The sequence below is a fragment of the Schistocerca nitens genome, chromosome 2 (genome assembly GCF_023898315.1).
Source record: "Schistocerca nitens isolate TAMUIC-IGC-003100 chromosome 2, iqSchNite1.1, whole genome shotgun sequence".
Lineage (NCBI taxonomy): Eukaryota > Metazoa > Arthropoda > Insecta > Orthoptera > Acrididae > Schistocerca > Schistocerca nitens.
The window spans coordinates 1,074,789,553-1,074,815,101 of NC_064615.1; the positions used below are offsets into that span (position 1 = coordinate 1,074,789,553).

At 43.6% G+C, this 25,549-nt stretch overlaps 1 long non-coding RNA gene across 1 annotated transcript in view; it reads left to right on the forward strand.

Annotated features, from left to right (window-relative positions):
• LOC126237472 (uncharacterized) overlaps positions 1–17,690 on the forward strand; it is a 215,397-nt gene extending 197,707 nt beyond the window's left edge. The window contains exon 3 of the long non-coding RNA XR_007545075.1: positions 17,491–17,690. This is a non-coding gene — a long non-coding RNA (uncharacterized LOC126237472). The remainder of the gene's footprint in view (positions 1–17,490) is intronic.
• The last annotated feature ends 7,859 nt before the right edge of the window (positions 17,691–25,549 follow it).

Genomic DNA, 25,549 nt, shown 5'->3' on the forward strand with positions numbered 1-25,549 from the left:
TCACGCCCCGCCCTCACAGCTTTACTTCTGCCAGTACCTCGTCTCCTACTTTGGGAGGAATGTGTTCGTCGCCAGGGTGACTATGTTCAGAAATAAATATGTAGACATGAAGAATAAAAAGTAGAATATTAATAACGTTTGTTTAATTTAGAAGGCTTTGTGAATTTTAACATAAAAATTCGGAGGCATTACTTTCCAGTACGCCCTCGTAGATTGCAAAGTTGTGATCAGAGAGAAATGTAGACCGTAACTGACAGCGATTTATCACACTTCTCTTTACATATTTCTATTTTAGTCACTCGTCTTACCGTCTGCCTTTTACACTTCTTTCTTTGTCATACAGATTATTATTCGGCACTTCTTGCTGTTTCGTGTCGACGCACGTCCCCTTCCTTCCTTTGATTAAAAGGTAGCTGAACTCTTTTTCCCCTTTACGAGCGTTGCATTTTCTGCACATTAAGTCCTCGCTCAAATTGCGTGTACACCGTGTCATTTGATCATCTCGGGCTTTCCGATTACCGATTGTATCAAACAGTGGTTGTACATGTCAGAATGTAATGTTCGTTTCTAAACCGATTAAATGCCGATCGTTAGTTTTCATTAAGATGGATGGAGTAGTGGCCATAGGTATTTTCAGGTTGAAGGTTAGAAAGAATGAGAAAGGAATGTGGGTGGAGTTTAATAATACACAATCGATTTGGAGTTTCTTGTGGTCATATCGCTGTTCACTGAGTGAAAGGTTAAACTTACTACATATTTTGCAAGCTAATGATTCAGCAGTAGATATTTTGTAAGCAAAATGACATCTGAAACGGAAAACGAAACAGTGAATAGTTTTAGGTGTCTGATGATACATTCTTTCTCTACCAATTGCACCGATAAATTCCTTTGGAATCATCAGTCGCGTAATGAAGTCGCCTTGAAGCAACATTTTGCCAAGTTTTCTACGTGTCATCCTTCTTTCAGTTCGAATCGCCTGAATACGCGATCAGTTCTAACATGGAATTCTATCTTTGGTGAATGCGAAACAATCGTATAAATCGCTACCCTCATGGAGATGAAAACTGCTAAAATTGTACCGCCAGCAGTTAGGACCTGCTTAGCTAAGGACAGCGTATTATACAGGGCTATTCAAAAAGAAGAAACAGATTTCAGACACACATTGCTCCTGAACTACAAAAGATAGAAACACAATTCCAACGTTCCTGGAAAGAGAAAAGTTCAAATTTTTATGCATTCAATGTGAGCACCGTGTGTTACAGGACAAATATCAAAACGGTGGCTCATTTCCTGCTACACACGAAGCAGCTGGTCTCACGTTACCGAATTCACAACTTCAACAGCGCGATGTCACAGACTTCCAAGAGCCTCAGGCATACGGGTTATAAAAACGCTGTCTTTAGCGTAACTCCACAGATAAGTCACATGGCGTGAGATTTGGAAACCTGGGAGGCCATCAGCGATGAAATTCGTGTTCTGCTCCTCCTCTTCCGATCCATCGTCCTGAAATTGTGTCATTCAATAATCTTCAGACGTGCTTAGAGAAATTCTCTACATAAAAGACTGCGTTTTTATCGCTCCTATGCCGGACACTCTTGAAAGTCTGCGACGTCGCATTGCCGAAGCAATGAATTCGATAACGAGGGACCAGGTGCTTCGTATGTGACAGGAAAAGAGCCACCATTCTTATATTTGTCGTGTAACACATGGTGCTCACATTGAATGCATAAAATTTTGAACTTTCGCTTTCCAGGAAGATTGCAATTGTGTTTATATCTTTCGTAGTTTGGAAGCAATAAATGTTTGAAATCTATTCCTTCTTTTTGAATAGCCCTGTATTAGGATTCCTTTTAATGCACACACGCTTCAGCTCCATTTATACCACTAAAAAGTTTGCTCTGGAGGATGCTCAAAAATCAGTAAATATTTCAGGGATATTGAATAAAAAAATTAAATACTTCTTAAATATTCTCCAGTCCGAAGTATTTGTTATCCTTAGCCAAAAGATACAAAACAGTGGTGGCTCTTCGGTCGTAATAACTTTTTGCGTCTTTGCACTTCGTTGCTTAAGGGACAAATGAAGATTAAGTAAAAATTATTACGTCAGACCACAGTCAGCTGGTAAAATTACAACAGATTCAAATTAGCACAGAAAGAAAGTCAGCATCGGACGTAATATCTATTTTACTGCAGACCTATATTTCAACTAACTATGCTTTCCTTCCTTCTGTTCTGTATTACGTCACTGTCGTGGGGCACAATCATTCCCATGAAATAGAACACGGTGAAGATTCAAATAAGCCGCATGGCATCTCTGGCGTCGCAGGCATACACTACGAGACCAAAGACACTAGTTACTCACTTTCATAAAAAGAATATATATTAAGACGCTACATTCGAGAACACTGAGATCGGTTTTAAAATTATTTTGAAACGTAGTCTTAAGATTATTAAGAGGTTAGCGTAGAATGTACTTCATTCAGGGTTAATAGAAACGACATGCTACGTAAACTGTTTCACAAGCTTGGACTACAATCGCTACGCTCAAGAGCACATAATGAAAATAGTATACTCTACGTTCAGTTTCTATTTTAGGGATAATGCCTGCGGGAGCTTGCTTCCATCGTTCGTTGCCTGCAATTTCCTGTAATAGAATTCCTGCAGCGTACGCGACAAAGACCTTTTCGTTAAAAAAAAAAAAAAAAAAAAAAAAAAGTAGTGGCAGGGAAGCCAATTTCGCGGAAAGGAGGTCAGGGCTCAGTTGCTAGCTGGCTGCGAACGCTGCTCGCGTTCCACTGTGTACGAGTCGGCTCTTCAAATGCAGGTTTATTCAGGGCGCCGACCGCGCGCTGCTGCACTGTCTTAATTGGCAGCAATCGTATTTACCCGTAATTGAATTATCTGTTTATTTATATAACAACACAAACTGACTGTAGGTGTTGCTGTGAACCCGCAGCTCGTGGTCGTGCGGTAGCGTTCTCGCTTCCCGCTCCCGGGTTCCCGGGTTCGATTCCCGGCGGGGTCAGGGATTTTCTCTGCCTCGTGATGGCTGGGTGTTGTGTGATGTCCTTAGGTTAGTTAGGTTTAAGTAGTTCTAAGTTCTAGGGGACTGATGACCATAGATGTTAAGTCCCATAGTGCTCAGAGCCATTTGAACCATTTGTTGCTGTGAATAGGAAGTTGGAAACGATGTACACAAATGTCATTCTTAATTCCTCTCGTTTCTGATCCACGCACCATGTGCGAAGACAGACAAAGAAGTGTGAAATATTGCAGTTATTGGAAAGTGGGAGTTGAATGAGTTGATTAACGGGAGTTGAATGAGTTGATTAACTCCGAGGAATAATTGAAAAGTGGCGAGTTTTATATAGATTTGTTGGTATTGTGTGTGGTGTATTTTGTTGTTGGTATTGCGTGTAGTGTATTACTTAAACATCCCCCTTTTCCTTAAGGAACACACATGTATAAAACAACTTCATACGTCTGATTACTTTACAGATGAGTTAATATGTTAAATATTATATATTAAGCATATGAAACCTTCATGGTTGAAGAGACGTCTCAATGTTTAGGGTTCTGTCCCTCAATGGGTAGAAACGGAACCCTTTTAGCAACACTTTGTTGTCCATCTGCCTGTGTGTCTGTTCGACAGTTCAAGAACCGCTTTCTCTGGAACTGGTATACATATCAAGTTGAAGTTACCACATATTGAGGTCTACGGTCCCTTGGCGATATAAAAGAGTGAAGCTTCCAAGTCAGTGGAAACAAAAGATATAGCCATTTATGTCACATTTTGATACTCGCAAACTCACTCATCAAAACATGTAGGGTACTTCCTGTTCGTCTGGAATCATGAAATTTGGCAAGAAGCAAAATTTCACTGCACAAGTAAAGGACAAGAATCCTAAAATTGTGAATTTGTAGTTATATCACTTTTTTTTAAATTTTCTATCACACCATCTTCCCGTCCGCCTGTCTGTTGAGACTCGCTTTCTCATAAACAGGTAAATGAATAAAGTTCAAATTTGTCACATACTGCGGTTTATAGTCTTTCGGTGGCGTAAAAATGTTAAGCTTCTAAGTTTGTGTAGTCAAAAGGTACAGCTAGATATGTCACATACTTTGATACTCGCAAACTCACCCATTACAACCAATGGGATGTTTTACCTTCTACATCTACATCTACATCTATACTCCGCGAGCCACCTTACGGTGTGTGGCGGAGGGTACTTATTGTACCACTATCTGATCCCCCCTTCCCTGTTCCATTCACGAATTGTGCGTGGGAAGAACGACTGCTTGTAAGTCTCCGTATTTGCTCTAATTTCTCGGATCTTTTCGTTGTGATCATTACGCGAGATATATGTGGGCGGTAGTAATATGTTGCCCATCTCTTCCCGGAATGTGCTCTCTCGTAATTTCGATAATAAACCTCTCCGTATTGCGTAACGCCTTTCTTGAAGTGTCCGCCACTGGAGCTTGTTCAGCATCTCCGTAACGCTCTCGCGCTGACTAAATGTCCCCATGACGAATCGCGCTGCTTTTCGCTGGATCATGTCTATCTCTTCTATTAATCCAACCTGGTAAGGGTCCCATACTGATGAGCAATACTCAAGAATCGGACGAACAAGCGTTTTGTAAGCTACTTCTTTCGTCGATGAGTCACATTTTCTTAGAATTCTTCCTATGAATCTCAACCTGGCGCCTGCTTTTCCCACTATTTGTTTTATGTGATCATTCCACTTCAGATCGCTCCGGATAGTAACTCCTAAGTATTTTACGGTCGTTACCGCTTCCAATGATTTACCACCTATGGCATAATCGTACTGGAATGGATTTCTGCCCCTATGTATGCGCATTATATTACATTTATCTACGTTTAGGGAAAGCTGCCAGCTGTCGCACCATTCATTAATCCTCTGCAGGTCTTCCTGGAGTACGTACGAGTCTTCTGATGTTGCTACTTTCTTGTAGACAACCGTGTCATCTGCAAATAGCCTCACGGAGCTACCGATGTTGTCAACTAAGTCATTTATGTATATTGTAAACAATAAAGGTCCTATCACGCTTCCTTGCGGTACTCCCGAAATTACCTCTACATCTGCAGATTTTGAACCGTTAAGAATGACATGTTGTGTTCTTTCTTCTAGGAAATCCTGAATCCAATCACAAACCTGGTCCGATATTCCGTAAGCTCGTATTTTTTTCACTAAACGTAAGTGCGGAACCGTATCAAATGCCTTCCTGAAGTCCAGGAATACGGCATCAATCTGCTCGCCAGTGTCTACGGCACTGTGAATTTCTTGGGCAAATAGGGCGAGCTGAGTTTCACATGATCTCTGTTTGCGGAATCCATGTTGGTTATGATGAAGGAGATTTGTATTATCTAAGAACGTCATAATACGAGAACACAAAACATGTTCCATTATTCTACAACAGATTGACGTAAGCGAAATAGGCCTATAATTATTCGCATCTGATTTATGACCCTTCTTGAAAATGGGAACGACCTGCGCTTTCTTCCAGTCGCTAGGTACTTTACGTTCTTCCAGAGATCTACGATAAATTGCTGATAGAAAGGGGGCAAGTTCTTTAGCATAATCACTGTAGAATCTTAAGGGTATCTCGTCTGGTCCGGATGCTTTTCCGCTACTAAGTGATAGCAGTTGTTTTTCAATTCCGATATCGTTTATTTCAATATTTTCCATTTTGGCGTCCGTGCGACGGCTGAAGTCAGGGACCGTGTTACGATTTTCCGCAGTGAAACAGTTTCGGAACACTGAATTCAGTATTTCTGCCTTTCTTCGGTCGTCCTCTGTTTCGGTGCCATCGTGGTCAACGAGTGACTGAATAGGGGATTTAGATCCGCTTACCGATTTTACATATGACCAAAACTTTTTAGGGTTCTTGTTTAGATTGAATGAAATTTGGCACTAAAAAATGTTTCACAATATAAGTAAAGGAAAAAATCAGAAAATTGTTTATTTATAACTATATCTCAGGCAAAAATATTTCCTTTGTCGTTTGTTATCTGACTTCAGACTTGAAATTAAAACATTCTCGAAAGTCCTGGAATGGGTGGGCTCTAAAGTGCGATCCTTAACAGCTATGAACACTTGCTCAGTAGAGGAGACGTGTTTCACATTAGCGAAGATGAACGAATGGTCATAGCTCTTCAGGTATGCAATTTGGAGCCCACGTTTATTGGACATTTTTTCTCGTTTTTGTCCACACTACCACCACTGAAAGTTACCAGTCCTACACTCTTCGCAACACAAGAACTGGTACATGTATTCAACTGTCAGAGATATCAGAACGGTTTTCGTTTATAAGTTTCGACTCGTTCGTTTCCGGTACAGGGATCCTTACTTCAAATTAGTACATTTATCGTTCTCCATCATCCTAGAAAGTCTGTAACATCATCACGGAATCACCCCGTGTATACGTACATTTACAGACGCCCGCGCCTATGACTTTGACGCTCTGTAGTTACGTTGGATGACGTTTCCGGACATGGGTTCCCGCTCAAAATATGATGTACTAACTCCCCTCTACAAGTCCTAAAAGTCTGTAACGGGAATTTCTGACCACCCTACACGTGGATGCAAATGTAGAAGAATGCTGTACAACGTGGGTTAATATTTGTGCTCTCTCTCTCTTACTTTGTGCCCACTTCTCTAAAAATTAGAGCGCATTCTTTACGGTATTAATCTTGTGAAATGAAATGCTACGTCTTGGCCGCCGTACATCAACAAAGAATTTGAGACATTGGTCAAAGCTTGAACGCGGACGTTGGTAAACCATGGCCGACATAACATTTCCAGAAGCCACAGACTCCAGAGCGTTCATTCAGAGTTCCAGCGGGTGTTAAGTCGACTAACTGGCTTGCGTCGGGCACCGTTAGGTTCTCCACGAACGCGAAGCTTTTAGCACTTGCAGTGGTCGCCCCACTGCAACTTGCAACCGAGGCCCAGTTTCCCGATAGGTGATAGTTGAACATTCTGCTAATCTCTTACTATTACAACCGGATTATTAGTCTGCATTCTGACCGGTAACTTACGCATACCTTTCCTTGTCAAAGTGGCGTCATTGTGTTCGCTACATCAACAGGAAATCCTGTGCGTGTACATCTCAGCGGTATCATGATTGTATAACCACGAAGTCTATCGCTAGAAATTTGTCGTGTTTATTGCTCTAGGTGCACTTGCCGCGTTAATTTTCTATCAGCACACAATGTTTCTTCCGTTCATTGAAGAATCATCAACGAAAATTGAACAGATCCTTAACAGACATAGGATTAAAACCGTCTTTCTTTCGCCTAATAAAATCATGCGTTCAGCGTCCCCAGCGTTTATAATTTTCGATGTGAATGTGACAGTAGCTACGTGGGCCGTCTATTTCGAACTGTTTTTCACATCGCTGACCCGAACATCAGCGGCGCATGCAGAAATTTAGGAAAATGTGCGGTTTCCAAACGTACTCTAACGAATAAGCACAAGATCTTGTTTGACACACACCGATTCTAGGCAACACTTAGTACACCGTAGTCTGTGGGAGCTGCAGTGTGCGCGGCACTCAATAGTGCATGGAAATGGAGACATGACACCCGCAGACTGTGTAACTTTTTCTGAAGATTTATCACCTTTGGCGATTTGTTGTTCTGGGGTGACCAGGGTAGGTTTTCCTTCCGTATTTATCATTTTCACAAGAGCTTTGGGCACACTATTGGGTCCTATTGTCCTCTGGCTCGGGTGAATTCTCCTGTTTTTGCTAATCTTCTTTTATTGAATAAATGCTTCACGGAGTTCTGGCCGCGCCAGATTTGCCAGTCTCGATATTTCGACTGCTTCATAACGGCGTATTGAAATCTAATTCGTAAGCTGTGGCGACGGAGGAAGTCGACGGGGGCTCGAGACTAACAAATCTGACACGGCAACAACGCCGTGAAGTATTTATTCAAGAATGTCGTCACGTTGGCGTGGTCTTTTTTTATAGTTGTTTATTTAAATATTTTAACTTCCCTAATCTGTGGTTCTTTCTTAATTGCTCATGACACTTCGTAATTCCCGGCGGGGTCAGGGATTTTCTCTGCCTCGTGATGACTGGGTGTTGTGCGCTGTCCCTAGGTTAGTTAGGTTTAAGTAGTTCTACGTTCTAGGGGACTGATGACCATAGATGTTAAGTCCTATAGTGCTCAGAGCCATTTGACACTTCGTATTTGTGACATCCTGGCGCATGGCCTTTACTACGTTTTCCTTTTGACATACAAGGCCTCTGCGTGCGTCTGTCTATTTTGAAAAGTATTTTACGTATTCTGTAATCTTTTCGACGAAGTATTTCTCTCCTAGTTCTTCGTAAAGCTTCACACCCGTCTGTGGGCTCCTAGACACCACCTCTGACATTTGTTCTGTAGCGGGTTGTTAGCTTTTAATATGTGGAGGCATAGGTTGGTGTCACTCCGTATAGGATAGTTAGTTGTACTGTAGATCTGTAACGCTTTAGCTTTGTGGTATGGTTCGAGTCCTTATTGCTGAAGAAGTGTATCAGCGCTCTAGATCACCTTGGTCGTATTTTGCAATCGTTCTATAATGTGCGTTACATGAAATCCCTTTATCTTGGACAGTTCCTATGTCTTTCTTTCTTTCTTTCTTTCTTTCTTTCTTTCACTGGTGCCATATCCCGCGCTGACGCAGGGTCGGCATTGTGAGGAACTGATTTGGCAAGGTTAGTGGAAAGGAGTGGCCGGATGCCGTTCCTGCCGCCACCCCGTACCCCCGGGATGGAATCAGTGTACCCCTGCTGTCTGCGTCGAGTGTAGTTAATGGAATAGTGCGAGCGTGATCCGATGTCTGCGAGTCGTGTAACTGAGGCGGAACGTGGGGACCAGCCCAGTATTCACCTAGCTCGATGTGGAAAACCGCCTAAAAACGACATCCAGGCAGTCCGGCACACCGACGGACGACGGTAATCCGTCGGGCGGGTTCGATCCGGGGCCGGCGCGCCAACCCGAGTCCAGGAAGCAGCGCATTGGCGCTCTCGGCTAACCTGATGGGTCCTAGGACAATTCCTACGTATTTGACGTTATTAGACCACGATGTCCATTGGTTTAGGATTGCCAAGGTCGTCCTGTATTGGTCTTACTTTTAGGGTGCCATACCTCAGATCAGTAGAAACAGGAACCCTTACAGGGTCACATTGTTGTCCGTCTGACTGACTGACTGTTCAGACTCCTTTTCTCAGGAACGGGTAGAGGTATCAAGTTGAAATTTATTTCAGGTACCAAGGTCTACGCTCCCTTGGTGGTGTAAATCATTTAAGCTGCTTAGTCCAGGCAAAAGATACGGCCATTTATATCGCATATTTTGGTACTCGCAAACTCACTCGTCCAGACGTTTAGACGAATTATTTATATGCAGGGTGTAAATTTTAAGTTGACAAACCAGAATAACTCTAAAAAAATAAGCTTCACACGAAAAAATGGGTAAAATTAAAAGTTGATTATTTCCCAGGGGTACATTTGCTGGTGCTAAAATTAGCCCGCCACCCCAGCCCCCTGGGGGTAGGACTTGAGGGTAGGGCTGGAGGCAACTTTAAAATTTCAAATGGGAACCCCCATTTTTTATTGCAGAATACGGATTCTACATAAAAAACAAAGTACATTGTGTCTTAAACATTTGTTTTGATTCTTGGTAGTTGCCGCTGTAATACAAGAAAATCGATGTTCTCATTTTTGCGTGGGAAATGGTTACGGATAAATGAAAAATACTTACTTACTTCGTAAATTTTGATTCGCTAAAACTAAAACTCTCTCTCCCCATAGGTTTCACAAATGTTGACCCAAAAAATTAAAAAAATTAATATTTCGGTTAATATTTGTAAAACTCTTAATTCCTCTCTCTCAAACCCCACCCTATGGGGAGAGAGTGAGAGTTTTAGTTTTAGCGAATCAAAATTTACGAAGTAAATAAGTATTTTTTATTCATCCGTAACCCTTTTCCCCGCAAAAATGAGAACACGGATTTTCTTGAATTACAGCGCCAACTACCAAGAATCAAAACAAATGTTTAAGGCAAAATGTACGTAGTTTTTTTATGTAGAATCTGATTCTACAGTAAAAACTGGGGGGCCCCAGGGGCCTGGGGTGGCGGGCTAATTTTAGTACTAGCAGATGTCCCCCTCAAAAATAATCAACTTTGGACTCTACACATTTTTTCGTGTGAAGCTTATTTTTCGAAATATTCTTGTTTGTCAACTTAAAATTTGCACGCTGTACATGTCGGGGCGGGTGCTAGTGGTATTCAACTAAAAAAAGAAAGAAAAAATTCCATGATTAATGTAGCAGCTTGAAGAATGGTCTAATAATAGTTAAGTTCGTATCAACTTTGCTGCAACATTGTAATTTACTGTATTTTAGTACAATAATTTTAGAGGGTAAAATAGGAACGGGAAACCGCGGGCCTAGAAACCGAGAGGTCCCAAGATCGAATGTCGGTCGGACCATGGATTTTTCAGCCTTCTTTTTAACCTAGCCTTCACCTTTCAGCGATGTGAGGAGTCGCCAGAAACAACATACGGTTCGTGTTGCACGTTAAACTGTAGGTTCCCTTCCCCCAGTTGAATGACTGGGGTAAGTTAGGGACACGCATCGCCATAGTGGTGTCCAATAGAAAGACTTGCACCAGGCCATTGAGCGATACGAAATTTTGTTATCATCTGTATAGGATGAACATTAATAAAACCGGCAGGGATGGATTCCTGATTGGAAATGGAGGGGAAAAAAAGGTCCTATGAACATTTTGTCCGGAAATGCATCGTTGCCACGGTGGATGGCGCTGACGAATGAATTTCTCCGACTCGTGCCGTGTACTCCTTGTGTGTGCAGGCTGTCTGATTGACGCAGCGTAAGCAGGATGGTCCGACATTCATGTCGGGAACAAGCCGAGATGGTGTTTGTGTACGACCAAGAAGATGGAAATGGTAGAGAGGCAGCACGGCTATACCAAAACAAGTACCCTCACATACATCAGCCACATCGCTCGGCATTGCAAGCCCTTTTTTGGGCGTTTGTGTGATCATGGGCCCTTTTAGACAGACTAACGTGCAGGGAGGCGCCGTCGATGATTCGCATCTGCTTGGTCGTACACAGACAACATGTCGGCTTCTTCCCGAAATGAATGCCGGACATTCCGCAGCTCGGATTCGTGCGGTAGCGTTCTCGCTTCCCGCGCCCGGGTTCCCGGGTTCGATTCCCGGCGGGGTCAGGGATTTTCTCTGCCTCATGATGACTGGGTGTTGTGTGCTATCCTTAGGTTAGTTAGGTTTAAGTAGTTCTAAGTTCTAGGGGACTGATGACCATAGATGTTAAGTCTCATAGTGCTCAGAGCCATTTGAACCATTTTTTGAATGCCGGACCATTCTGCTGCTTACAGAAACACACGGCACGTCAGCGGCATTTACCGTAGCAACGAAGCATTTCGGGACACATGCAAAGGACCTTTCTTCTCCATTTTCAGTCAGGAATCCGTCCGTGCACTTCGCTCGTTTTAATTGATTTTCACCCTGTACACACAATATTGTTTGTTCGGAACACTCAAATCGCGAGTTCTACTCGCACTTGTCCGGTTTTATTTGTGACGAGGACGGCTGCTGTCTTAGTTAGGTTCATTGTGATCCTGCTTATTCTCGCCTCTTTGTCTGTTAGGACAAGTCGTTGCGTCTTTGTGATTACTTATGGAATGTGTCTTCCTGTCGTTAGAAACGCAATGTAGTCGGCATAGGGGCTGGCGCTAACGAGTTGAATGGTTGGCAGGTTGTTGACACATACATTAAAAAATTGAGACGATATCACAAACCCCTGCAGTATGCCTACTGTCGTGGTTTTGAGTTCTGACAGTGTGAGCTTATGCTCTCTTTCAGCCATAGATTTGATTTTTGTGGTTTGACTCCATTTATTTGTACATGGGAGGAAGGAGAATTATGAATTTATTTCCTCTCTACTGAGTTGGCTTTTGGATTGAGGTGGTGAATTATAATCCCGGCTTTTGTCTTGCAAGTGAGAGAAACTCCTCTAAAACCTCACATGGCTTTTTTTTATGCGTCTTTCATCTCCTGCTCGCGAGAGTTGGGCGGCCTGTTATAGAGCTTTGCGCTTTCCATCGAAATACCCCAGTTAGCAGAGAAGTCCCACAACTGCCTCGCTTGGTTCTGCTGTGAACAGCCCTTCTATTCTCGCAGTTGCTCTGGCGTGCCAACATAACGTGATCAGCAAGAGACGCGAGCTGCGCGAAACGATCCCACGTCCTGTAGTCTAGAGGGCGTAAGAACAACCCTGACAGCTCGCAGCGCTGTTGCCAGCCTTCAACTGCAGGCGAAAACAGATCCGTTTACAGAACTGTGACAACACTGAGGTAGGCCCGCAAAGCTGCTGCACTCAGCCCACTATAGCTGTCACGGATCAGCTTACGCCACCTCAACTATAGTGCCGCCTGTTGCTTGCCTGAAACTGGTTCCTTTCTTCTAGGTTTTCCACCATCAGAAAAAAATGAAGGTGATGTGAAACGGCAAACCGATATAGTACTCGCTCATTCTTCGATGTCTATATACCACAAGGAATCAGATGGTATGTGACTGAGACGTCTTTGTGTACCACAGTCATCCCCCCCCCCCTTTCTTCTTCCAGTCAGTCAGTGGTACACGGGTAGAATGATTGCTGGTAATTGTGTGAGCTCGAATTTCTGTACTTTAACCTTCATGGCCTGTCCGCGAGATATATGTAAGAAGCAGCAATGTATTGGTTGACTCTGCTATAGTGGCCGGCACGAAAGTAGAATCCTCAAGGTCGCGGCCGCTGCCTGCCGCCAGCAGGGGCTGCGGGCTGTGATTCGCCCGCCTCTTGGCTTCGTTGCCATGTAGGTACCGTTAGCAGTAGGTCAGAGTAGCTGAAAGCTCAGTGTTACCATGCTGTAACGAGTGTTGACGTCTGATCTCAATGTCTTACTGTTTTTAGAAAGGTGCTTTGACGTGTGCTGGTAATAATTCGTGTGAGCTCGAATCTCTCTACTTTTACGTTCATGGCTTCTCTGCGAGATACGTAAGACAGAGCAACAAGTGCCTATCATCTGCAGGTCCTCCTGAATTTCGCCACGATTTTCTAGCATTGTGGGGTGTGCAGGAGCATCACACGCAAAAGCATCATGAACATGCCACATTATGTGGTAGGACATCTATCTACACATACACTGAAGAGGCAAAGGAACTGGTACACCTGCCTACTAATATCGTGTAGGGCCACCACGAGCACGCAGAAGTGTCGCAACATGAAGTGAAGTGGCCTGGTCTCGACTAATGTCTGAAGTAGTGCTTGTGGGAACTGACACCGTGCATCCTGCAGAGCTGTCCGTAAATCCGTAATAGTACAAGGGGATGGATATCTCTTCTGAACAGCTCGTTGCAAGGAGTCCCAGATATGCTCTATAATTTTCATGTCTGGGGAGTTTGGTGGCCAGTGGAAGTGTTTAAACTCGGAAGAGTGCTCCTGGAGCCACTCTGTAGCGATTCTGGAGGTTTGCATTGTCCTGCTGGAATTGCTCAAGTCCGTCGCAATGCACAATGGACATGAGTGGAAAGAGGTGATCAAACAGGATGATATGTAGGAGTCACCTATCAGTGTCTAGACGTATCAGGGGTCCCATATCGCTCCAGCTGCATACGTCCCACACTATTACAGAGCCTCCACGAGCTTGAATAGTCCCCTGCTGACATGCAGGATCCATGGATTCATGAGGTCGTCTCCATACCTGTACACGTTTATCTGTTCGATACAATTTGAAACGAGACTCGTCTGACCAGATAAAATGTTTCCATTCATTAAAATCCAATGTCGGTGTTAACGGGCCCAGGTGAGACGTATAGCTTTGTGTCTTGCAGCGATCAAGTGGGCCTTCGGCTCTGGAAGCTCATTTCCCGTTCTTGCAGATCTTTTTCCAGTCGCAGCGATGTCGGAGATCTGATGTTTTACGAGATTCCTGATATTCACTCGTGACATGGTCCTACCGGAAAATCCCCACTTCACCGCTACGTCGGAGGTGCTGTGTCCCATCGCTCGTCCGCCGACTATAACACCACGTTCAAACTCACTTAAATGTTGATAAACTGCCATTGTAGCAGCAGTAACGAATCTAACAACTGCACCAGACACGTATTGTCTTATACACGCTGCTGACCGCAGCGCTGTATTCTGCCTGTTTACTAATCTCTGTATTTGAAAATGCATTTCTATACCAGTTTCGTTGGCGCTTCAGTGTATATAAAGTCCTCTATCACAGTTTCTGTCTGTCTGTGAAGACCAGTTTCAGGAAATATTGTAGGGATTTTGGTACGGTTTTTACTTATAGACTGATTCACTGATTCACGAGGAAAGTTCGTGTATGTAATTTATAAACATGTTGTGCAATTTAGTTGAACGATGATGAATTGTAGTATCTCTCCGCTGTAAAAACTATGGCATTGCCATCTAGCGGTGAATGGTAGAACTCCTTGAAATCGCATAAGAAACCCGACTGCCGCGAAGCTCTACCTCTACTGGGAGGCCGGCGCAAGTTACTGCCGACACCCTAAATGAACAGTGATACAGGACGTGTCACATATTAAGCTGATAAGCGCAGATTTTTTGGTACAGGATTAATGTTTAAGGCGTGTGAAGGGAAAGGCAGGAAAAGGTCTCACAGAAAATGTAGCTTGCGCTGAATTGGCGTTACAGTCGGGCAGACCAGGTGGTGCAGAGGTCCCGTCATTGTCACAAGAAGTCTCTCCAAATGTCGATTACGTATGGAACAAACAACAGCCGTGCCTCCTCTGCGTTTTAATCATGTGACCTATAAAGAAGATTATGGCTGGCTCGTAAACAAAATTACCGCTTTGCTGGACAAGTCATCCGGAGTGCTATGTGTGTGAAGCTAGGACAGATCACTAATTTATATATACAGGGTGTTACAAAAAGGTACGGCCAAACTTTCAGGAAACATTCCTCACACACAAAGAAAGAAAATATGTTATGTGGACATGTGTCCGGAAATGCTTAATTTCCATGTTAGAGCTCATTTTATGACTTCTCTTCAAATCACATTAATCATGGAATGGAAACACACAGCAACAGAACGTACCAGCGTGACTTCAAACACTTTGTTACAGGAAATGTTCAAAATGTCCTCCGTTAGCGAGGATACATGCATCCACCCTCCGTCGCATGGAATCCGTGATGCGCTGATGCAGCCCTGGAGAATGGCGTATTGTTATCACAGCCGTCCACAATACGAGCACGAAGAGTCTCTACATTTGGTACCGGGGTTGCGTAGACAAGAGCTTTCAAATGCCCCCATAAATGAAGTCAAGAGGGTTGAGGTCAGGAGAGCGTGGAGGCCATGGTAATTGGTCCGCCTCTACCAATCCATCGGTCACCGAATCTGTTGTTGAGAAGCGTACGAACACTTGGACTGAAATGTGCAGGAGCTCCATCGTGCATGAACCACATGTTGTGTCGTACTTGTAAAGGCACATGTTCTAGCAGCACAGGTAGAGTATCCCGTATGAAATCATGATAACGTGCTCCATTGAGCGTAGGTGGAAGAACATGGGGCCCAATCAAGACATCACCAACAATACCTGCCCAAACGTTCACAGAAAATCTGTGTTGATGACGTGATTGCACAATTGCAACATTACCTTCCTTCAATTGGGCCAACTGGCGGTGAATCGAGGAAGTACAGTACATACTGACGAAACTAAAATGAGCTCTAACATGGAAATTAAGCGTTTCCGGACACATGTCCACATAACATTTTTTCTTTATTAGTGTGTGAGGAATGTTTCCTGAAAGTTTCGTCGTACCTTTTTGTAACACCCTGTATATATTGTGACCAGTAACATTTCCTTAGGGTGGGCTGAAGTTACCGTTACGTCTGAAGATTTCTCTCTATTGAGAATGACATGCTGCGTTCTGTTTGTGAAAACACAAAGGTGATTGATATGCCCTAAATTTGTGTTTTGTTCAGTAGATTGTAGTGTGGGACTTTATAGAACGCTTTCCTGAAATCAAGGAATACGGCATGAAACCTGGGCGCCAGTACCTACTGCCTTCTGCGTTTTATGGACGAATGGACCGTGCTGTGTTTCACATGATAGTGGTTTGACACGTAAATTTTCAGGTACCATCTGAAGCACGTAGAGGACGATTTACTGTCGATAACTCAGTTAGCTTATGACCCCGTAAATGGTGATTCATGTCGTGTTGCAGCAGACTAGTTTCCATTTTCGCTGTGTTTCCAGGACTGACGTAACTGACGCGGTCGTTGCGATGCTGGACTCGGGGAGTGATGGTTGAAATATTAAACAGGTCACCATATTTACGTATTGTTTGGATGCCCTATATTGCTTTAAGCGAATGCCACGGTCGGTTCTCCCTCATTCTAGTCCAAACGAACCACTGCGCCATGTTTCATGAGAGCGGTTTCCACAAGATGTTGAATTATAACTTCACTTTCCTGTTACAGAATAATGAATTCTGTACGAAATCACACGTGTTCACCAAATCCTGTAGTATCAAAGCACAAGTAGAAGTTTTAGTAAAATTTCATTGTTTTTTTTTTCAACTCTCTCCTTCATTTATTTTCAGTCTCTCTCTCTCTCTCTCTCTCTCTCTCTCTCTCTCTCAGCATCAGTGTGCCTCAGGTGATTTATTGTATCCTCTTCCCACTTTTATACGAGAATACTTGTCTTGCTTTTCGCATTTACTGTTCGATTCGTCTCAGTTTCCTGATAAACAGTTTGTAGTACTTAGTGCTGCGACAAGAGGCAGTCGCTGGGTTAAGGGCGTTTTTGTTTTTGTGCATTTTGATTATTGCAAGATTCGTCAATTAATAAACAAACTGGTTTCAGAATTCATGTATTATACGTCCTTGATGTCCAAAATCAGGCTTTAATTGACACCGAATTTTTTCGACTTTCTCGAATCAGTGACAGTTAATATTACTTAAGGCACTTCATTTGAAAATTACAAGAAGTAATGTAATTGATGTAGCAGCAGGTAGGCATTTCGTGGGTGCCAGTTTAGCACGATTGAATATCTCATATTAGATAGTACAGCTGCTGACACAAGAGATGGAGATGGCAGTGTGAATCTCATACCCAAGTGAGCAGGTTCGAATCCTGCCTCGGGCATGGATCTGTGTGATGTCCTTAGGTTAGTTAGGTTTAAGTGTTTCTAAGTTATAAGGGACTGATGACCTCAGATGTTAAGTCCCACAGTGCTCAGAGCCATGTGAACCAAGTGAGCATGTAAATTTAACCTTTTCCGTGACTCACGTAAGGGAACAGTCCTTTAGAGTGAAAATCATTGTGACTTTACTGAACTATTATTATAAATCTATTTATCAATATTGCAGTGTTTTTATTGGTTAACACGTTTTAAATCGTTTCCTTCTCTTTTTGTTTCAGGTAACTGGGAGAAGCAGAATAAATTACAAAATCGCGTACGAGACAAAGGAGAAGGAACCACGACACAAAAGAAGAACCCGTCGAACGTCGTAAAAAGATCATACTTTGCTGCAATTTGCTAGTGTTCGCATTATGACTAATAGACCTGCATAAAATGTACATGTATAACCACTAAGTAAAATAAAGGAATCTTAGTCGCACTAAGGGTTTTACATTTGAAGCACTGTGCACTCGTAACGCTCAGCCTTCGTGTTTGTAATAATTTTTTAAATTTATTTCTGATCTTCTCTTTAAACTAATATCTCCCCTAGTAAGTGACTGTAAACAGTACTGACTAAACACAGAATCGAACCGCGAATTCTATAACTCTTCATAATATGTAACAGTGCAGTGAATGTAGGGACTTGCGTAAACAACTGAAATATGGACGAAGCAGGTGGAATCGTAACCACTTACGATGTCATTTGTCTCCAGGTTACAGTTTAACGATCAGTGTTTAGCAAGCACGGCAGCACTACATCAAATTACTGGGAAATATTTTTACATAGTCCACTACCTACAAACTCCTAAAAGATCCAACTTGCTTGCGTGCTTCACGGTGTCAGCTATTGAAAACATCACTGTACACTTGTGTTAATATAAAAATAAATACGAACACAAATTATTGCTGTAAAGCTGTAATCTATAAGGCACATTTATTCTCCAAAAATATAAGTGTCTGTTGGATGTCCTCATATGTTAATTTCTTCAATAATACAACTAAATTAAGCCTTACAGAGTCGCAAAGTATTAGTTATTTATTTATTTGTTGTTGTCTTGTGGTGTACAAAGCATCCAGTCAGCTCATTATAGAAATGGCACGTCTGGTGGTCGAGATATTTGCGTGAGTCATACAGAAAACACGATAGCTTGTAACAGATCATGCTAACACACCACCAATATTGGCAGAAAATATAATTCTTTTAGATTATTGAGAAGAAATGGGGTAATGAGTAGTATAAATAAACTAGTTTGTCCTGTAGTCGCATACGGAGGCATCAGTGAATCATCAGTGGGAGAAAAAATTGTAGAGGAAGACAAAGACGTTCAAATGGATTAGGTTGCAGTAATTAGGAAAAGAAACTTGCGCAGGTAGTCTTCCTGTTGAAGATCGTAACAATATTATTTTTCCTTTTACAAAACGTGCGCACTTCATAAGTTGATTGTATCATTTGCATAATATTCTTTTTCTGTACGACGCTGCATAGTAATTTGGATGATAAATGCCACGTATGAACGCTAAAATTCTTCGAAATACATTGGTGTGCAAAACTCGAAGGACTATACAATGACGTGTCAGCGCCAAGTAGCATAGCTCGGTGAAACTTGGGCGATACACAGAAGGAACTGGTACACTAGAGTACAGAAGGTAAGTGAAAGAACTATGTAATGAGACGAACACAAATGACATTTTCATTCAAATATAGTAATAACTTTGATTCATGATGGTCCCCTGGACATCGTAAAAGAGGGGGCGTGGTTCGTAATAGGGTATATGATCATCACGGGGAGCAGAGTATGTTCTACAAGGTGTTCCCATGCTGGCTAAAGTTTGTAAGGAGTTCTTGTGGTAGGGCGTTTCATTTGTCAATTAGAGTGGCTGACAACAACTGATTATTCGTTGGCGCTTCCGGACGTTCTGCAGTACGTCTCCCCGGCGCATTCCACTCGTGCTGGATGGTATTTAAGTCGGGGGAACAGGCGGTCCAGTCCATTCGCCGAATCTCTCTCCGAAAATGAAACCGCTACTGCCGTCGTTATGTTGTCATTTATTGTGTAGCTCCAGTTTCGGCGCTTCAGTGCACCATCATCAGGCATTAGTTGATGCTGAAAGGGTTATTACGGTCCATATACACGATATATCAGTGGCCAACAACTGGATTACGCAGACTACCACTTGTTAGCCACTGATGCATCGTATACACGGTGGTCCACTGATAGTGACCGGGCCAAATATCTCACGAAATAAGCATCAAACGAAAAAACTACAAAGAACGAGGCGTCCGTCTAGAAAAGATAATCTGAAGATGCCTAAATAAGGCGAAACGCGTCGTTGAAAAATAAAAAACTAAAATTGCAACCAAGACTGTTTTTAACCAATACTGTTAAGCACTGGTTTGCTGTATGCCACATATGGATTGGAAGAAACTTGTCTTGCTTGAAGGGGGAAACCAGATGGCGCTATGGTTGGCCCGCTAGATGGCGTTGCCATAGGTCAAATAGGTATCAACTGCGTTTATTTAAATGGGAACACCCATTTTTTATTACATATTCGTGTAGTACGTAAAGAAATATGAATGTTTTAGTTGCAACTTTTTTTTCGATTTGTCATAGATGGCGCTGTAATAGTCACAAACGTATAAGTACGTGGTATCACGTAACATTCCGCCAGTGCGGACGGTATTTGCTTCGTGATACATTACCCGTGTTAAAATGGACGGTTTACCAATTGTGGAGCCGGCCGCTGGTGGCCGAGCGGTTCTGGCGCTACAGTCTGGAACCGCGCGACCGCTACGGTCGCAGGTTCGAATCCTGCCTCGGGCATGGATGTGTGTGTTGTCCTTAGGTTGGTTAGGTTTAAGTAGTTCTAAGTTCTAGGGGACTTATGACCTCAGCAGTTGAGTCCCATAGTGCTCAGAGCCATTTGAACCAATTGCGGAAAAGGTAGATATCGTGTTGATATATGGCTATTGTCATCAAAATGACCAACGGGCGTGTGCTATGTATGCTGCTCGGTATCCTGGACGACATCATCCAAGTGTCCGGACCGTTCGCCGGATAGTTACGTTATTTAGGGAAACAGGAAGTGTTCATCTACATGTGAAACGTCAACCACGAACTGCAACAATTTATGATGCCCAAGTAGGTGTTTTAGCTGCTGTCGCGGCTAATCCGCACATCAATAACAGACTAATTGCGCGAGAATCGGGAATCTCAAAAGCGTCGGTGTTGAGAATGCTACATCAACATCGATTGCACCAGTACTATATTTCTATGCACCAGGAATTGCATGGCGACGACTTTGAACGTCGTGTACAGTTCTGCAACTGGGTACAAGAGAAATTACGGCACGATGACAGATTTTTTGCACGCGTTCTATTTAGCGACGAAGCGTCATTCACCGACAGCGGCAACGTAAACGGGCATAATATGCACTATTGGGCAGCGGAAAATCCACGATGGCTGCGACAAGTGGAACATCGGCGATCTTGGCGGGTTAATGTATGGTGCGGCATTATGGGAGGAAGGATAATTGGCCCCCACTTTATCGATGGCAATGTAAATGCTGGTTTCCTACGTAATGTTCTACCGATGTTACAACAGTATGTTTCACTGCATGACAGAATGGCGATGTACTTCCAACACGATTGATGTCCGGCACATAGCTCACGTGCGTTGAAGCGGTATTGAATAGCATATTTCTGACAGGTGGATTGGTCGTCGAAGCACCATACCATGGCCCGCACGTTCACCGGATCTGACGTCCCCAGATTTCTTTCTGTGGGGAAAGTTGAAGGATATTTGCTATCGTGATCCACCGACAACGCCTGACAACATGCGTCAGCGCATTGTCAATGCATGTGCGAACTTTACGGAAGGTGAACTACTCGCTGTTGAGAGGAATGTCGTTACACGTATTGCCAAATGCATTGAGGTTGTCGGACATCATTTTGAGCATTTATTGCATTAACGTGGTGTTTACAGGTAATCACGCTGTAACGGCATACGTTCTCGGAAGTGATAAGTTCACAAAGGTAGATCTATCACATTGGAACAACCGAAGTAACATGTTCAAACGTACCTACGTTCTGTATTCTAATTTAAAAAACCTACCTGTTACCAACTGTTCGTCGAAAATTGTGAGCCATATGCTTGTGAGTATTACAGCGTCATATATCAAAAAACGAAAAAAGTGGTCCAACTGAAACATTCATATTTCTTTACGTACTACATTGATATGTAACAAAAATGGGGGTTTCTATTTAAAAAAACGCAGTTAACATCCGTTTGACATATGGCAGCGCCATTTGGTTTCCCCCTTCAAGCTAGACGAGTTTCGTTCTTTGTAGTTTTTTCGTTTGATGCTTATTTCGTGAGATATTTGGCTCGGTGACGATGAACGGACCATCCTGTATATGGATCGTGATAACCCCTTCAGCATTAACTAAGGCCTGAAGATGGTGCATTGAAGCGCCGAAACCCTGTAGTTACACAATAAATGACGGCTGTAGGTGTTCCATTTTCTTACAGCAGTGAACGGCCCTAGTCGCCCAGACCTCCTGGCGCCAGGGTGGACATAAAAGAGTATCTTCTCGTTCCAAGAGCTCCTACTCTTGCTGTTCAATGCGGTCGCCTCTTGTCATCAATAAAAATTGTCAGGACCGAACGCACCCCCTGAAAAGACGCACATCGGCAGGAAGTCTCACCAGCATACGTATTGTCTTGTGACAGCCAGAGCGAGAGCACCGGCAGCAGCGAGTACTGTTTGTATAAAGCGTTTATTTTGCATTTTGTTTACGACCTTCCACTAAGGAAGGGATTCTATTTGTGTTTATCTGCTCTGCATAGTAACTAACAGTTCTTGATAAAACTTTACGTAGTTTTCGTGTTAGATTTCTTAGTGTTTTCTTGATCGTTTAGAACAGAAAGCGCCCTAAAACCGTCTTTGTTTCGCGGCCGTTAGCCACTAGTCACTTGAATCAGCAGTTGTCTTGTGACAGCCAGAGCGAGAGCACCAGCAGCAGCGAGTACTGTTTGTATAAAGCGTTTTTGTACTTATTTGCTGCGCTTAGCCTTTAAATAGTTTTTCTGGGGAAACCTAGCGTAGTTTTCGCGTCTCGTATTTCAGTGAGTGTTTCTTGATTATCAGAGTAGCTCATCAGAAGATTATCTTGGGAATTTGTCACCGTATAGAGTAGGGTAAACATAGTCATGTGTAGGGACTGTGGTTGTTGTGAGCGGACGCAAGGAGAATTGGCCACTCTTCGGGGGCAGGTGGAGGCTTTGTCTGTTAGGCTCATCGAGCTCGAGGCGCAGGCGTCGGCTCGTAGTGGCGTTGGGGCAACTGTGGTGAGACCTATGCCTACTTCGGTGGCCTTGGAATCACATGGAACCCCTGATGTCGCTGCGTCTTCCGGCAGTGAGCATCTTACCGGTCAGCCATCACTCCAGGGTGAATGGCGGACAGTGGTGGGCTCGCGCGTGCCTGGCCGAAAGGCGAAGGTGGGATCTGGCCGCGTGGCAGCTGCCTTACCCCTTTCCAACAGGTACGGGGTGCTTCCTAGTGGTGATGACATCGTTTCCGAGCCACCACAGGATGCCTCGCCTGTTGGGCCAGTGGCCGATTCTCCGGCAAGGTCCCGACAGTCACAGAGGGCGGGCCTATTAGTTATAGGGAGCTCCAACGTTAGGCGGGTTATGGAGCCCCTCAGGAAAATAGCGGGTAGGTCGGGGAAGAATGCCAGTGTGCACTCGGTGTGCTTGCCGGGGGGTCTCGTCCGTAATGTGGAGGAGGCCCTTCCGGCAGCTATTGAACGCACTGGGTGTGACCGGCTGCAGATAGTAGCACATGTCGGAACGAATGACGCCTGCCGCTTGGGTTCTGAGGCCATCAATGGTTCAAATGGCTCTGAGCACTATGGGACTCAACTGCTGAGGTCATTAGTCCCCTAGAACTTAGAACTACTTAAACCTAACTAACCTAAGGACATCACAAACATCCATACCCGAGGCAGGATTCGAACCTGCGACCGTAGCGATCTTGCGGTTCCAGACTGCAGCGCCTTTAACCGCACGGCCACTTCAGCCGGCTCTGAGGCCATCCTTGGTTCCTTCCGGCGGCTGGCTGATTTGGTGAAGACAACCAGCATCGCACGCGGAGTGCAAGCTGAGCTTAATATCTGCAGCATAGTGCCCAGAGTCGATCGCGGTCCTCTGGTTTGGAGCCGTGTGGAGGGTCTAAACCAGAGGCTCAGACGACTCTGCGACTATAATGGTTGCAAATTCATCGACCTCCGTTATTGGGTGGAGAACTGTAGGGCCCCCCTAGACAGGTCAGGCGTGCACTACACACCGGAAGCAGCTACTAGGGTAGCAGAATACGTGTGGCGTGCACACGGGGGTTTTTTAGGTTAGAGGGACCCCCCTTGGGCGAAACGATAAAATACCTGACGGCTTACCAGAGAGAACATTATCATCGTTGATAAAGAACGTCCGTCCTCAGAGATCAAAAACAGGAAAAGTTAACGTAATATTGGTAAACTGCAGGAGTATCCAGGGCAAGGTTCCTGAATTAGTATCTCTTATTGAAGGAAATAGTGCGCATATAGTATTAGGAACGGAAAGTTGGTTAAAACCGGAAGTGAACAGTAACGAAATCCTAGACACAGAATGGAATATATACCGCAAGGATAGGATAAACGCCAATGGTGGAGGAGTATTTATAGCAGTAAAGAATTCAATAATATCCAGTGAAGTTATTAGCGAATGCGAATGTGAAATAATCTGGGTTAAGTTAAGTATCAAAGGTGGGTCAGATATGATAGTCGGATGCTTCTATAGACCACCTGCATCAGCAACCGTAGTAGTTGAGCGCCTCAGAGAGAACCTGCAGAACGTCGTGAAGAAGTTTCGTGATCATACTATTGTAATAGGGGGAGACTTCAATCTACCAGGTATAGAATGGGATAGTCACACAATCAGAACTGGAGCCAGGGACAGAGACTCTTGTGACATTATCCTGACTGCCTTGTCCGAGAATTACTTCGAGCAGATAGTTAGAGAACCAACTCGTGAAGCTAACGTTTTAGACCTCATAGCAACAAATAGACCGGAACTTTTCGACTCCGTGAATGTAGAAGAGGGTATCAGTGATCATAAGTCAGTGGTTGCATCAATGACTACAAGTGTAATAAGAAATGCCAAGAAAGGAAGGAAAATATATTTGCTTAACAAGAGTGATAGGGCACAAATCGCAGAATATCTGAGTGACCACCATCAAACGTTCATTTCTGAGGAAGAGGATGTGGAACAAAAATGGAAAAAATTCAGAAACATCGTCCAGTACGCCTTAGATAAGTTCGTACCGACTAAGGTCCAAAGCGAGGGGAAAGATCCACCGTGGTATAACAATCATGTACGAAAGGTACTACGGAAACAAAGAAAGCTTCATCATAGGTTTAAGAGTAGTCGAATCATAGCTGATAAGGAAAAGCTGGACGAAGCGAAAAAGAGCGTAAAGAGAGCAATGAGAGAAGCATTCAACGAATTCGAACATAAAACATTGGCAAACAATCTAAACAAGAACCCTAAAAAGTTTTGGTCATATGTAAAATCGGTAAGCGGATCTAAATCCCCTATTCAGTCACTCGTTGACCACGATGGCACCGAAACAGAGGACGACCGAAGAAAGGCAGAAATACTGAATTCAGTGTTCCGAAACTGTTTCACTGCGGAAAATCGTAACACGGTCCCTGACTTCAGCCGTCGCACGGACGCCAAAATGGAAAATATTGAAATAAACGATATCGGAATTGAAAAACAACTGCTATCACTTAGTAGCGGAAAAGCATCCGGACCAGACGAGATACCCTTAAGATTCTACAGTGATTATGCTAAAGAACTTGCCCCCTTTCTATCAGCAATTTATCGTAGATCTCTGGAAGAACGTAAAGTACCTAGCGACTGGAAGAAAGCGCAGGTCGTTCCCATTTTCAAGAAGGGTCATAAATCAGATGCGAATAATTATAGGCCTATTTCGCTTACGTCAATCTGTTGTAGAATAATGGAACATGTTTTGTGTTCTCGTATTATGACGTTCTTAGATAATACAAATCTCCTTCATCATAACCAACATGGATTCCGCAAACAGAGATCATGTGAAACTCAGCTCGCCCTATTTGCCCAAGAAATTCACAGTGCCGTAGACACTGGCGAGCAGATTGATGCCGTATTCCTGGACTTCAGGAAGGCATTTGATACGGTTCCGCACTTAACGTTTAGTGAAAAAAATACGAGCTTA